Genomic DNA, 14020 nt, shown 5'->3' on the forward strand with positions numbered 1-14020 from the left:
AAGCATAGATCTCAAAGTCTGTGCACAGAATTTAGCAAGGGCCTCGCACCTTCTGATGCATCAGGTAGGTGCACAATAGCATAGCCTAACCCTCTGTACTTTGGTCTATATTGATGCGGGACATAGACAGCCAGCTGATGACCAATCCATTAGTGCAATGGATGGCTGGAAGCATTTGTCTTTGCCTTTGCAATACCACAGAAGCAATGCATGGTCAATGTACAGCAATGACACACCTGTGTGAACAGCCAGGAGACCCCCCCCCCATGTTATGTTACATAGTTACATAGTTAGTACGGTCGAAAAAAGACATATGTCCATCACGTTCAACCAGGGAATTAAGGGGTAGGGGTGTGGCGCGATATTGGGGAAGGGATGAGATTTTATATTTCTTCATAAGCATTAATCTTATTTTGTCAATTAGGAACATTCAGCACCCACCCGCTATCAAGGCAGCTGCCTATCATGTCATGCCCTACCTGCACAGGTGTGCTGGCTACTCAAATGATCCAATTAAGGAGGCCATTTAGTCAGCAGCAGCAGAAGTCCTGTGCCTGGACGCTCCAACAGGGGCCAGACACAAGCAGAAGCAGAAGCAGCAGAAGCAGCAGCAGCACCACCTTTTGTTTTTTGGCTGCAGCAGCAGCAAGGCCCACAGGGCTGGCTAGCTGGCTAGCCAGCAAGCAGGTAGCAATGAAAGTAGGAATCTTTCTTTTTAACCCTGTAAGGGGGTGGTGCACTGTACCCGAAGATACTGCCATATCGGGTCAATGCATAGGGCGACGGAAGCAAGCTTCGAAATCGGCCCCCGTTCTCAAAAATCCATTTAATATATGGTCCCCAGATAGGGGACGTATCAGATATTAAACTGATAAGAACAGATAAGGTTTCAACAAAATTTTATTGAATAAATAAGAAACCATACAAAATTTAAAATGCAAAATAATAAAAGGTTCACAAAAGTTTTAAAATACAAATAATAAAACCAGTAATAAAAGGAGAAAAAATAAAAATGGCAGGATAAAACATTATACAAATGTCATAAAAACTGATTATATTGTTATTTCGTTCCATAGAGGCAGACACCACATGGATGCTGCCTCGCTGGCCCCCAACTGTTTCTTGTCTCTTAGGTAATAGATGTACATCTCACTCAGGGCCAGCTTTATACAGTTTTTAACATCAATAAAATCATGTTTAAAAAGTAAGATGTTCCTAACTTTCCAGATGGCATTTTTAAAACAATTAATAATCATCCAGCAGATCATCTGCTGTTTAAAATTGGGGCAGTTAAAAAGACCGTAAAAGACACATTCGTGATTAAAATCTTTTAGGCCGCAGGCCCACTTCAAAAGTGGGCCTACCTTCCTCCAAAGCTCCCGTGCAAAAGGGCAGTTCCAAAATATGTGCAGCACCGTTTCGTCCACTCCGCAGCCATCTCTCGGGCACTTGGCTCTCGCCACCAGTCCTCGCCTGTGCTGGAACTCACGAGTAGGGAGGCACTGGTGGACGATTGCCCAGGCAAGATCCCTGTGTACATTCGCCAGAAACTTCCCGTACACGTTCCGCCATACCTTTTTGGATCTTGCCTGTGTGAAATTGGACACTGCCAGGGTAACCTCACTCCGCCTGAGGACCTTTGATACCTTTCTCTGGTCCCCCAGTATGTCAGGCTCCAAATCTTGGAGACCTAGGAGCCTGACTGTCTTTTCCAACACCACATAATGTTTTGGGGGACACAGAAGCACCGGAGCGTTCAGAGGGATGCGCAACCATCTTTTAAAAACCATGCCCGCAGCGTACCTTAAAAAGCAGCTAAAAATGCCATCGGATTTAATAATTTTAAAACAGAAACAGAAATACTTTATGTAAAAGAAAGTAAAAAGGTTAGGAACATCTTTCCCGCCATTATCTTTACTTTTGTACATAAAATCACGCTTTAATTTCTCCATTTTTGAACCCCATAAAAAAGTAAAAACAATTCTAGTTACTTTTTTAATGTATAAAATAGATGGAGGAAATACCATGGCAATGTATAGCATAATAGGGAGTAAAACCATCTTTATTATTAAAATCTTCCCCTCCATGGTAAGGTTTCTAAGATTCCACATTAAAATCTTCTTCTCCATCTTAGCTATAGCTGAATCCCAGTTAGGGCTCCCATCATTGACCTGGTTAAAAACAATACCTAAAACTTTAATTTGATCCTGTTGCATTGTAACTCCTGGGGTGATGGATGAATCCCAGGAGCCAATATAAAAACAGTCACATTTATCTGTGTTTAGCTTAAAACCAGAGACCTCGCAGAAATAGCTGGTGTTCCTCAATGCCCCCCTCATGGATGGAGAGTCCGGGCACAGTATGGTGACATCATCCATGTACCCCAACACCTTTAGATGGGTCCCTCCTCCACCAGGTATCGGTACGCCTCTTACTACCCGGTCTTTTCTGAGGAGGGCCATCAGTGGTTCGATTGCGCAAATAAAAAGGAGTGGGGACAGGGGGCAGCCCTGTTTGACACCTGATAAAAGAGGAACACCGCTGGTTAAAAAGCCATTAACAGAGACTTGACTAAAACAGGATCGGTATAAAAGCATGATTCGGCTTAAAATCGTTTCAGGCACTGCCATCTTTTTAAGAACTAAAAACAGGTATTCATGGGAGACCCTATCAAAGGCTTTTTCAAAGTCTAAGGATAAAATTGCTACAGTTTGATTTCTATCCTTAAAATACCATAAAACATCTCTTAAAATATTTAGGGATTCAGCTATAGACCTTCCAGGTACCCCACAAACCTGATTTGGGTGAATTAATTTATGAATAAAAGGTTTAAAACGGACAGCTAATAACTTGGCTAAAACTTTATAATCGACATTTAAAAGTGTGATGGGGCGCCAATTTTTTAGCATATCCTTTTCACCCTTTTTAAAAAGTAATGATACAATCCCCCTCCTCCAGGAAGGGGGAAGTTCATTAACAATAAAAGTTTCTTTATACAATAAAACCATATCATCCTTTAAAATATCCCAAAAAGCTAAATAAAATTCGATGGGTAAACCATCTTCCCCAGGGGCCTTCCCACTAGAAAAACTTTTAAAAACAAATAAAAGTTCATCTAAGTTAAGATCACGGGATAAAACCTCCTGGTCTAAAACATCTAGCTTAAAATCAAGGGAATTAAGAACATGTTCTAAAAAGGATGGATTAAGATCTTTCTTATTAAAAAGAAGCTGGTAGAAGTTAAAAACTGCATCTAACATGCCTTTTGGAGTGGATTCACCCTCAAGGTTTTGGATGATATCCCTCCTATTCATCACTTTTTTAAAAAAGAAACGGGAACATTTCTCGCCCTCCTCCAGGTGCTGCACATGTGAGTTAAAAATGATTTGTTTCCCTTTCTTTTCTATGGCATGTTTTATTTCAGTTTTAAGGTTTAAAATATCATTTTCTACATCCATACCAGCTTCTTTCAATTTAAAAAGTACATTTAAACGCATGTTAAGAACATAAAACCACTGTTTTTCCATTTTTGCCTTCTTCTTACCTGCTTTGATAAAAAAAAATCTGATTTTAGATTTGGTGCCCTCCCACCAGTGCAGCATAGGCTCGTGGGGTTTTCTTTGTGATTGCCAGCATTGGTAGGTCCGCACAAACTCCTCTTTTATCTCAGGGTCCTCTAGGAGTGTGGTGTTTAATCTCCAGAGGCCCCTTTTTGCTTTTTGCTCCCCCTCTAGCTCCAGGCCCACCAAGAGGAGCTTATGATCAGAGAAGATATTCTGCTCGAGCGTGCATTTCAGGGGTTTAAAAGCTCTAGAGGAAAAAATAAAATCGATTCTGGAGCTCACTCTTCCATTGGACCATGTGGCGCCCGGGTCCTCCGGCAAGAGATCCTTCCAGCAATCTTTCAAATTAAAATCATCAATAAAATTTTTAAGCAGGTAAGAAGTGCGGTCTTTACGATTAATATCCCCACCCTGCCGGTGTTCCCCATCACGTATGCAGTTAAAATCACCTCCCGCCAGCAGGGGGGAAGACCCAACACAAAACAGTGGTAAAATTTCAAATAGTTCTGCCCGCTCCTGTTTATCAGGAGGGGCATACACATTTAAAACACGAATTAAAAGTCCATTAAAATATAGATGAATTAAAAGAGCTCTGCCAGGCACAATCTCAGTTACTGTATGAATAGAAAAGGACTGGCCTCGGCAGAGCAGCCCAACACCCACAGAACGACAGTCATTTGCACCGGACCATATGGATGGGCCCAGCTTCCAGTCTTCTTTTAAGTCTTTATAGTCCATTTTACTAGGGATTCCACATTCTTGTAGCAGGCAAAGGTCAAAGTCACATGTCTCTAGATAAGAAAATAAAGCAGCCCTGCGATCAGGGCTCTTTAAGGACCTCACATTGAGTGAGGCAATTTTTACAGGGATAGGCATAGTTTATGGAGAGTCCGTGCTTGGAGAATCAAAGTCAATAATAAGCTGCGTACCGTCATCCCCCGCCTGCGGGGTCATCAGCTCCTTGATGTTCTGAGGGTCGGAGCTTGAGATCGATGATGCCCCGACCCTGAGCTCGCTCTCGTCCGAACTACGGCACGCCGCTTTCCTTTGAATGTCTTCCTCTTCTTCTTCTCTTTGTCTTTTAAATGTCACACTGCTGTCCATATCCTCTGTGTTGCTCTCACTCGATGTAATCTCTGGCCCCCGGCTGATGGATCTGCGTCTGCTTTCATCTTTTGACGACTGGAACTGCTGCACAGGGGCCTGTGAGGCCTCTTTTCCGGAACCTTTGCCGCTACCTTGGGAAGTTTTCATCGCTTGTTCCCCAGCAAGCGTTGCTGAGGACTGTTGCTCCAACTTCCCCATCGATCGACGATGGCCAGTTTTACCCACCGGGTCCACTGCTGGCGGGGCAGCAAACCCTGGTTTGGCGCCACTTGTCTTCTTGGCCCTGTCCTGTATAGGCGGAGTAACAGGACCGGGCTCAGACCTGGCCACCTGGCTCCCCTTCCGGCGGGCTTTCACCGGGGCCTCTTCGTCCGGAGCAGGGCGACCCTGGGCCAAGCCAGTACCTGGCTTATGCTGCAATTTTGGGTCCACCTCTGCCCCCACCGAGGCCCGTCGGCTGCCACCCGCCACAGGTGAGCCCCCTTCAGAAGTTTTGGCGGGCTCTTGAGCCAGGTAGGAAGTCGATCGACGTCTTTCAATTTCCCGGGCAGTAAACTCGATCACCCGCCCGGGCTTCGTGGAATCCCCATGGCCTCCCCCTAGCACTACCACCGGTGGGCCCCCCGATGGAGCACCAGAGGTCTTGGGCCTGGACCCATCAGTACCTGCGATCTGGGGTTTGGGCATCTTAAAAAAGGACGTCTTTTGTCCTGTCCCCTCTTTGGGTGGGCCCAGCCTTGACCCACCCATCGTAGTTTTTGCTTTATGGGGACAGGAATTAAAATCGTGATTTTCCTCTCCGCAGAGGTTGCACCTTATCGTATGGCTACATCTTGAGGCTATGTGACCTTCTTGGCCACACCTATTGCAGCGAATCACACGCTCCGCGCCGCAGGTCTCCTGGGTGTGGCCAAACCTCAAGCAATTTCGGCAATACATAGGCATTTGAGGATAGAACAGGAAGCCCCGAACTCTCCCGATGGCAAAATTTGGGGGCGGATGGCAAAGACCCCCAATACCACCGGGATCCTTACGGAGCTTGACCCAGAACTTCCTCTTGCCGTTCCAGAACCGCACGGAGTTCAAGATTTTGTTTGCGAATCGCACCTCTTCGCAGTATCGTCGAAGAAAAGTGGCTATATCCTCCGTGGTCACATGAGGGCTGTGCATAGCCACCACCAACGGTATATGTTCCTCACCATAGAGGAACTGGAACGAAAGACCGTCGAGTCGATCGTCCCTCTGGTCCGCACCAGACAAGGTTGCATAGATGTTATCGCAACACGCCGTGGCCGTGAAGGTGACGGTATACAGGCCACGGCTTTCCTGGTCATTTAGACACAGGATGTCCTCCCTATTGAGGCGGAAGTAGTCAAGAAGAATCACCTCCGCAATGAAGCGGAGGTTCTTCAACTGACGATGGCTCTCCGACACCTCTATGCGGATGGTATTTCGCATCGACATTTCCCCAGAGGGGAAAGCCCAGGAGAACGGCATCTTCCACACCCAGGGACTAAGCCCCTTCCCCAATAGCAGCAGGGGCTCGGAATCCCGCTATAAAAGCGTAACCCTTACCCAAGGCAGAGGTCGGGGGTACCCTAGGTGCTTCCGAAGCTACAGGTAACGCTCAACGTACCGAAAATGCCTTCTGAGACACAAGGTCCCAGAGACAGGGGGATCGCAACCCGTTGTCTGTGGACTAAGCCCGCTCCCCAATAGCAGCAAGGGGGTGAAGTCCCTCCGTAAGGAGAGACAATCCCCCAAGGCCGAGAAGCGGGGTACCACAGACACCTTCCGACCAGACCAAATGCAGATACTACACTTGATCTTAGCCAAAAGGCCGAGAAGCGATAACCGTGAAAGGGGCGGGCCCAACAAGGTCCCCTTCATGGGCACTATCACTGCTTGCTGTCAGGGAGGCTGCCAGACAATTTTCCATGCACACTCTGGGCTGGGGGGCAGTCAACCACCAGTACACACAGCAGAACCTAAACCCATACCATTATTGCTAAGCAGCAAGACAGGGGCCCATTACACTCCCACGGGGCCTTTTTAAATGCAATCCATAACCCGGATTTGCCAGGAACCCTTCTTACTCCTCCTACTTGCATGTGACACTGGGCTTAGGATCTGCATAGGAAACACACACACAAGCACACACCTACCTTTGTTGCCTGCAGATGCCTCCTTGGCTGTCCCCAAACGGTATCAAACCAACACCCACGGGAAGCTGTAAGCATAGAGGACATGCCTGCACCCCATTGGACTTACCTGTGTGGGTTAAATCCGGGTTATTTGACAACCTATGGCGGTGATGGTTCTGCTCAGGCAGAGCAGTGCTGATGCTCCTCATAAAGCTGTCGCTGCTGTGAAGGTTCTAGGTGACATCACAAATCCCTTTGGTTACATACACAACAAAGCTGGGTTGTTGTTGTTTACACTCTGCAAGGCCTGTGGAAGTGAGTGACATCATAGCACTGTAGTTCTGAGGGTTCAAGATGGATGCAACAATCTCCTGTTGCTTCTATGAAGGCCGTAATAGACGACATCACCAAACAGCTCCATAGTCACATACACAGCAAAGGAGAGATGTTGTTTACACCTAGTGATGTCAGTGGTATTGAGTGACATCACAGCACAGTGCTAAGGCTCCTGGGCCTGGACACAGCAGCGGCTGCAATATCTCAACGGAGAATACGTTTATATCTATGTGTGTGTGTGCGCATATATATATATATATATATATATATATATATATATATATTTCTCCGCCGAAATCACTTTTAAACCCATTTCCACCTTTTTTTCCCTTCTCTTCCTCTTACTTTTTTTTCACGTTTTTTTACGTTTTTCTCCTTTTCGCCTCTTTTCTGGGCGTATTATTCTTCTTTTTCTTCTTTTTTTTCGTCTAATGCATACCCCATCAGTGCAGCAATGCTTATTCAATACCGCCAGCAGATGGAGACACTGGGGGATAATTTTCTAAGGATTTATACTGATTTTTCCTGTCTGAATTTGTCGCACAGAAAGTTGCAGGCCAAATATGTGTGACATTTCTGCGACTTTAGCTTCTAGAGCATTTTTACAACATTATACATAGGTGCTGAATACATAAAAAGCGACTGTTCAGCGACAGACAAGTCGCATCGGCTGAAAGTAGGCCAGAATGTCAGTCCATGTTGGAGCAGGTTTAGATACAGTCTAAAGCATAGATCTCAAAGTCTGTGCACAGAATTTAGCAAGGGCCTCGCACCTTCTGATGCATCAGGTAGGTGCACAATAGCATAGCCTAACCCTCTGTACTTTGGTCTATATTGATGCGGGACATAGACAGCCAGCTGATGACCAATCCATTAGTGCAATGGATGGCTGGAAGCATTTGTCTTTGCCTTTGCAATACCACAGAAGCAATGCATGGTCAATGTACAGCAATGACACACCTGTGTGAACAGCCAGGAGACCCCCCCCCCCCCCCCATGTTATGTTACATAGTTACATAGTTAGTACGGTCGAAAAAAGACATATGTCCATCACGTTCAACCAGGGAATTAAGGGGTAGGGGTGTGGCGCGATATTGGGGAAGGGATGAGATTTTATATTTCTTCATAAGCATTAATCTTATTTTGTCAATTAGGAACATTCAGCACCCACCCGCTATCAAGGCAGCTGCCTATCGTGTCATGCCCTACCTGCACAGGTGTGCTGGCTACTCAAATGATCCAATTAAGGAGGCCATTTAGTCAGCAGCAGCAGAAGTCCTGTGCCTGGACGCTCCAACAGGGGCCAGACACAAGCAGAAGCAGAAGCAGCAGAAGCAGCACCACCTTTTGTTTTTTGGCTGCAGCAGCAGCAAGGCCCACAGGGCTGGCTAGCTGGCTAGCCAGCAAGCAGGTAGCAATGAAAGTAGGAATCTTTCTTTTTAACCCTGTAAGGGGGTGGTGCACTGTACCCGAAGATACTGCCATATCGGGTCAATGCATAGGGCGACGGAAGCAAGCTTCGAAATCGGCCCCCGTTCTCAAAAATCCATTTAATATATGGTCCCCAGATAGGGGACGTATCAGATATTAAACTGATAAGAACAGATACTACACTTGATCTTAGCCAAAAGGCCGAGAAGCGATAACCGTGAAAGGGGCGGGCCCAACAAGGTCCCCTTCATGGGCACTATCACTGCTTGCTGTCAGGGAGGCTGCCAGACAATTTTCCATGCACACTCTGGGCTGGGGGGCAGTCAACCACCAGTACACACAGCAGAACCTAAACCCATACCATTATTGCTAAGCAGCAAGACAGGGGCCCATTGCACTCCCACGGGGCCTTTTTAAATGCAATCCATAACCCGGATTTGCCAGGAACCCTTCTTACTCCTCCTACTTGCATGTGACACTGGGCTTAGGATCTGCATAGGAAACACACACACAAGCACACACCTACCTTTGTTGCCTGCAGATGCCTCCTTGGCTGTCCCCAAACGGTATCAAACCAACACCCACGGGAAGCTGTAAGCATAGAGGACATGCCTGCACCCCATTGGACTTACCTGTGTGGGTTAAATCCGGGTTATTTGACAACCTATGGCGGTGATGGTTCTGCTCAGGCAGAGCAGTGCTGATGCTCCTCATAAAGCTGTCGCTGCTGTGAAGGTTCTAGGTGACATCACAAATCCCTTTGGTTACATACACAACAAAGCTGGGTTGTTGTTGTTTACACTCTGCAAGGCCTGTGGAAGTGAGTGACATCATAGCACTGTAGTTCTGAGGGTTCAAGATGGATGCAACAATCTCCTGTTGCTTCTATGAAGGCCGTAATAGACGACATCACCAAACAGCTCCATAGTCACATACACAGCAAAGGAGAGATGTTGTTTACACCTAGTGATGTCAGTGGTATTGAGTGACATCACAGCACAGTGCTAAGGCTCCTGGGCCTGGACACAGCAGCGGCTGCAATATCTCAACGGAGAATACGTTTATATCTATGTGTGTGTGTGCGCATATATATATATATATATATATATATATATATATATATATATATATTTCTCCGCCGAAATCACTTTTAAACCCATTTCCACCTTTTTTTCCCTTCTCTTCCTCTTACTTTTTTTTCACGTTTTTTTACGTTTTTCTCCTTTTCGCCTCTTTTCTGGGCGTATTATTCTTCTTTTTCTTCTTTTTTTTCGTCTAATGCATACCCCATCAGTGCAGCAATGCTTATTCAATACCGCCAGCAGATGGAGACACTGGGGGATAATTTTCTAAGGATTTATACTGATTTTTCCTGTCTGAATTTGTCGCACAGAAAGTTGCAGGCCAAATATGTGTGACATTTCTGCGACTTTAGCTTCTAGAGCATTTTTACAACATTATACATAGGTGCTGAATACATAAAAAGCGACTGTTCAGCGACAGACAAGTCGCATCGGCTGAAAGTAGGCCAGAATGTCAGTCCATGTTGGAGCAGGTTTAGATACAGTCTAAAGCATAGATCTCAAAGTCTGTGCACAGAATTTAGCAAGGGCCTCGCACCTTCTGATGCATCAGGTAGGTGCACAATAGCATAGCCTAACCCTCTGTACTTTGGTCTATATTGATGCGGGACATAGACAGCCAGCTGATGACCAATCCATTAGTGCAATGGATGGCTGGAAGCATTTGTCTTTGCCTTTGCAATACCACAGAAGCAATGCATGGTCAATGTACAGCAATGACACACCTGTGTGAACAGCCAGGAGACCCCCCCCCCCCCCCCCCATGTTATGTTACATAGTTACATAGTTAGTACGGTCGAAAAAAGACATATGTCCATCACGTTCAACCAGGGAATTAAGGGGTAGGGGTGTGGCGCGATATTGGGGAAGGGATGAGATTTTATATTTCTTCATAAGCATTAATCTTATTTTGTCAATTAGGAACATTCAGCACCCACCCGCTATCAAGGCAGCTGCCTATCATGTCATGCCCTACCTGCACAGGTGTGCTGGCTACTCAAATGATCCAATTAAGGAGGCCATTTAGTCAGCAGCAGCAGAAGTCCTGTGCCTGGACGCTCCAACAGGGGCCAGACACAAGCAGAAGCAGAAGCAGCAGAAGCAGCAGAAGCAGCAGCAGCACCACCTTTTGTTTTTTGGCTGCAGCAGCAGCAAGGCCCACAGGGCTGGCTAGCTGGCTAGCCAGCAAGCAGGTAGCAATGAAAGTAGGAATCTTTCTTTTTAACCCTGTAAGGGGGTGGTGCACTGTACCCGAAGATACTGCCATATCGGGTCAATGCATAGGGCGACGGAAGCAAGCTTCGAAATCGGCCCCCGTTCTCAAAAATCCATTTAATATATGGTCCCCAGATAGGGGACGTATCAGATATTAAACTGATAAGAACAGATACTACACTTGATCTTAGCCAAAAGGCCGAGAAGCGATAACCGTGAAAGGGGCGGGCCCAACAAGGTCCCCTTCATGGGCACTATCACTGCTTGCTGTCAGGGAGGCTGCCAGACAATTTTCCATGCACACTCTGGGCTGGGGGGCAGTCAACCACCAGTACACACAGCAGAACCTAAACCCATACCATTATTGCTAAGCAGCAAGACAGGGGCCCATTGCACTCCCACGGGGCCTTTTTAAATGCAATCCATAACCCGGATTTGCCAGGAACCCTTCTTACTCCTCCTACTTGCATGTGACACTGGGCTTAGGATCTGCATAGGAAACACACACACAAGCACACACCTACCTTTGTTGCCTGCAGATGCCTCCTTGGCTGTCCCCAAACGGTATCAAACCAACACCCACGGGAAGCTGTAAGCATAGAGGACATGCCTGCACCCCATTGGACTTACCTGTGTGGGTTAAATCCGGGTTATTTGACAACCTATGGCGGTGATGGTTCTGCTCAGGCAGAGCAGTGCTGATGCTCCTCATAAAGCTGTCGCTGCTGTGAAGGTTCTAGGTGACATCACAAATCCCTTTGGTTACATACACAACAAAGCTGGGTTGTTGTTGTTTACACTCTGCAAGGCCTGTGGAAGTGAGTGACATCATAGCACTGTAGTTCTGAGGGTTCAAGATGGATGCAACAATCTCCTGTTGCTTCTATGAAGGCCGTAATAGACGACATCACCAAACAGCTCCATAGTCACATACACAGCAAAGGAGAGATGTTGTTTACACCTAGTGATGTCAGTGGTATTGAGTGACATCACAGCACAGTGCTAAGGCTCCTGGGCCTGGACACAGCAGCGGCTGCAATATCTCAACGGAGAATACGTTTATATCTATGTGTGTGTGTGCGCATATATATATATATATATATATATATATATATATATATATATATATATTTCTCCGCCGAAATCACTTTTAAACCCATTTCCACCTTTTTTTCCCTTCTCTTCCTCTTACTTTTTTTTCACGTTTTTTTACGTTTTTCTCCTTTTCGCCTCTTTTCTGGGCGTATTATTCTTCTTTTTCTTCTTTTTTTTCGTCTAATGCATACCCCATCAGTGCAGCAATGCTTATTCAATACCGCCAGCAGATGGAGACACTGGGGGATAATTTTCTAAGGATTTATACTGATTTTTCCTGTCTGAATTTGTCGCACAGAAAGTTGCAGGCCAAATATGTGTGACATTTCTGCGACTTTAGCTTCTAGAGCATTTTTACAACATTATACATAGGTGCTGAATACATAAAAAGCGACTGTTCAGCGACAGACAAGTCGCATCGGCTGAAAGTAGGCCAGAATGTCAGTCCATGTTGGAGCAGGTTTAGATACAGTCTAAAGCATAGATCTCAAAGTCTGTGCACAGAATTTAGCAAGGGCCTCGCACCTTCTGATGCATCAGGTAGGTGCACAATAGCATAGCCTAACCCTCTGTACTTTGGTCTATATTGATGCGGGACATAGACAGCCAGCTGATGACCAATCCATTAGTGCAATGGATGGCTGGAAGCATTTGTCTTTGCCTTTGCAATACCACAGAAGCAATGCATGGTCAATGTACAGCAATGACACACCTGTGTGAACAGCCAGGAGACCCCCCCCCCCCCCCCCATGTTATGTTACATAGTTACATAGTTAGTACGGTCGAAAAAAGACATATGTCCATCACGTTCAACCAGGGAATTAAGGGGTAGGGGTGTGGCGCGATATTGGGGAAGGGATGAGATTTTATATTTCTTCATAAGCATTAATCTTATTTTGTCAATTAGGAACATTCAGCACCCACCCGCTATCAAGGCAGCTGCCTATCATGTCATGCCCTACCTGCACAGGTGTGCTGGCTACTCAAATGATCCAATTAAGGAGGCCATTTAGTCAGCAGCAGCAGAAGTCCTGTGCCTGGACGCTCCAACAGGGGCCAGACACAAGCAGAAGCAGCAGAAGCAGCACCACCTTTTGTTTTTTGGCTGCAGCAGCAGCAAGGCCCACAGGGCTGGCTAGCTGGCTAGCCAGCAAGCAGGTAGCAATGAAAGTAGGAATCTTTCTTTTTAACCCTGTAAGGGGGTGGTGCACTGTACCCGAAGATACTGCCATATCGGGTCAATGCATAGGGCGACGGAAGCAAGCTTCGAAATCGGCCCCCGTTCTCAAAAATCCATTTAATATATGGTCCCCAGATAGGGGACGTATCAGATATTAAACTGATAAGAACAGATACTACACTTGATCTTAGCCAAAAGGCCGAGAAGCGATAACCGTGAAAGGGGCGGGCCCAACAAGGTCCCCTTCATGGGCACTATCACTGCTTGCTGTCAGGGAGGCTGCCAGACAATTTTCCATGCACACTCTGGGCTGGGGGGCAGTCAACCACCAGTACACACAGCAGAACCTAAACCCATACCATTATTGCTAAGCAGCAAGACAGGGGCCCATTGCACTCCCACGGGGCCTTTTTAAATGCAATCCATAACCCGGATTTGCCAGGAACCCTTCTTACTCCTCCTACTTGCATGTGACACTGGGCTTAGGATCTGCATAGGAAACACACACACAAGCACACACCTACCTTTGTTGCCTGCAGATGCCTCCTTGGCTGTCCCCAAACGGTATCAAACCAACACCCACGGGAAGCTGTAAGCATAGAGGACATGCCTGCACCCCATTGGACTTACCTGTGTGGGTTAAATCCGGGTTATTTGACAACCTATGGCGGTGATGGTTCTGCTCAGGCAGAGCAGTGCTGATGCTCCTCATAAAGCTGTCGCTGCTGTGAAGGTTCTAGGTGACATCACAAATCCCTTTGGTTACATACACAACAAAGCTGGGTTGTTGTTGTTTACACTCTGCAAGGCCTGTGGAAGTGAGTGACATCATAGCACTGTAGTTCTGAGGGTTCAAGATGGATGCAA

The 14020-nt window shown here is 46.4% G+C and overlaps 4 non-coding genes and 1 pseudogene across 4 annotated transcripts; all 5 read right to left on the reverse strand.

The window, feature by feature from the left end:
- Positions 1–729: 729 nt before the first annotated feature.
- LOC130322508 (U2 spliceosomal RNA) lies at positions 730–915 on the reverse strand. The gene has a single exon (XR_008868007.1). It is a non-coding gene; the product is annotated as a U2 spliceosomal RNA (small nuclear RNA).
- A 5389-nt stretch (positions 916–6304) lies between these two features.
- Positions 6305–6522, reverse strand: LOC130322509 (U2 spliceosomal RNA; annotated as a pseudogene).
- Positions 6523–8603: 2081 nt separating this feature from the next.
- On the reverse strand, positions 8604–8794 carry LOC130322493 (U2 spliceosomal RNA). The gene has a single exon (XR_008867994.1). It is a non-coding gene; the product is annotated as a U2 spliceosomal RNA (small nuclear RNA).
- A 2104-nt stretch (positions 8795–10898) lies between these two features.
- Positions 10899–11089, reverse strand: LOC130322505 (U2 spliceosomal RNA). Its single transcript, XR_008868005.1, has one exon. It is a non-coding gene; the product is annotated as a U2 spliceosomal RNA (small nuclear RNA).
- Positions 11090–13173: 2084 nt separating this feature from the next.
- Positions 13174–13364, reverse strand: LOC130322510 (U2 spliceosomal RNA). The gene has a single exon (XR_008868008.1). It is a non-coding gene; the product is annotated as a U2 spliceosomal RNA (small nuclear RNA).
- Positions 13365–14020: the final 656 nt, after the last annotated feature.

The sequence above is a fragment of the Hyla sarda genome, unplaced genomic scaffold, assembly GCF_029499605.1.
Source record: "Hyla sarda isolate aHylSar1 unplaced genomic scaffold, aHylSar1.hap1 scaffold_2348, whole genome shotgun sequence".
NCBI classification, from domain to species: Eukaryota; Metazoa; Chordata; class Amphibia; order Anura; family Hylidae; genus Hyla; species Hyla sarda.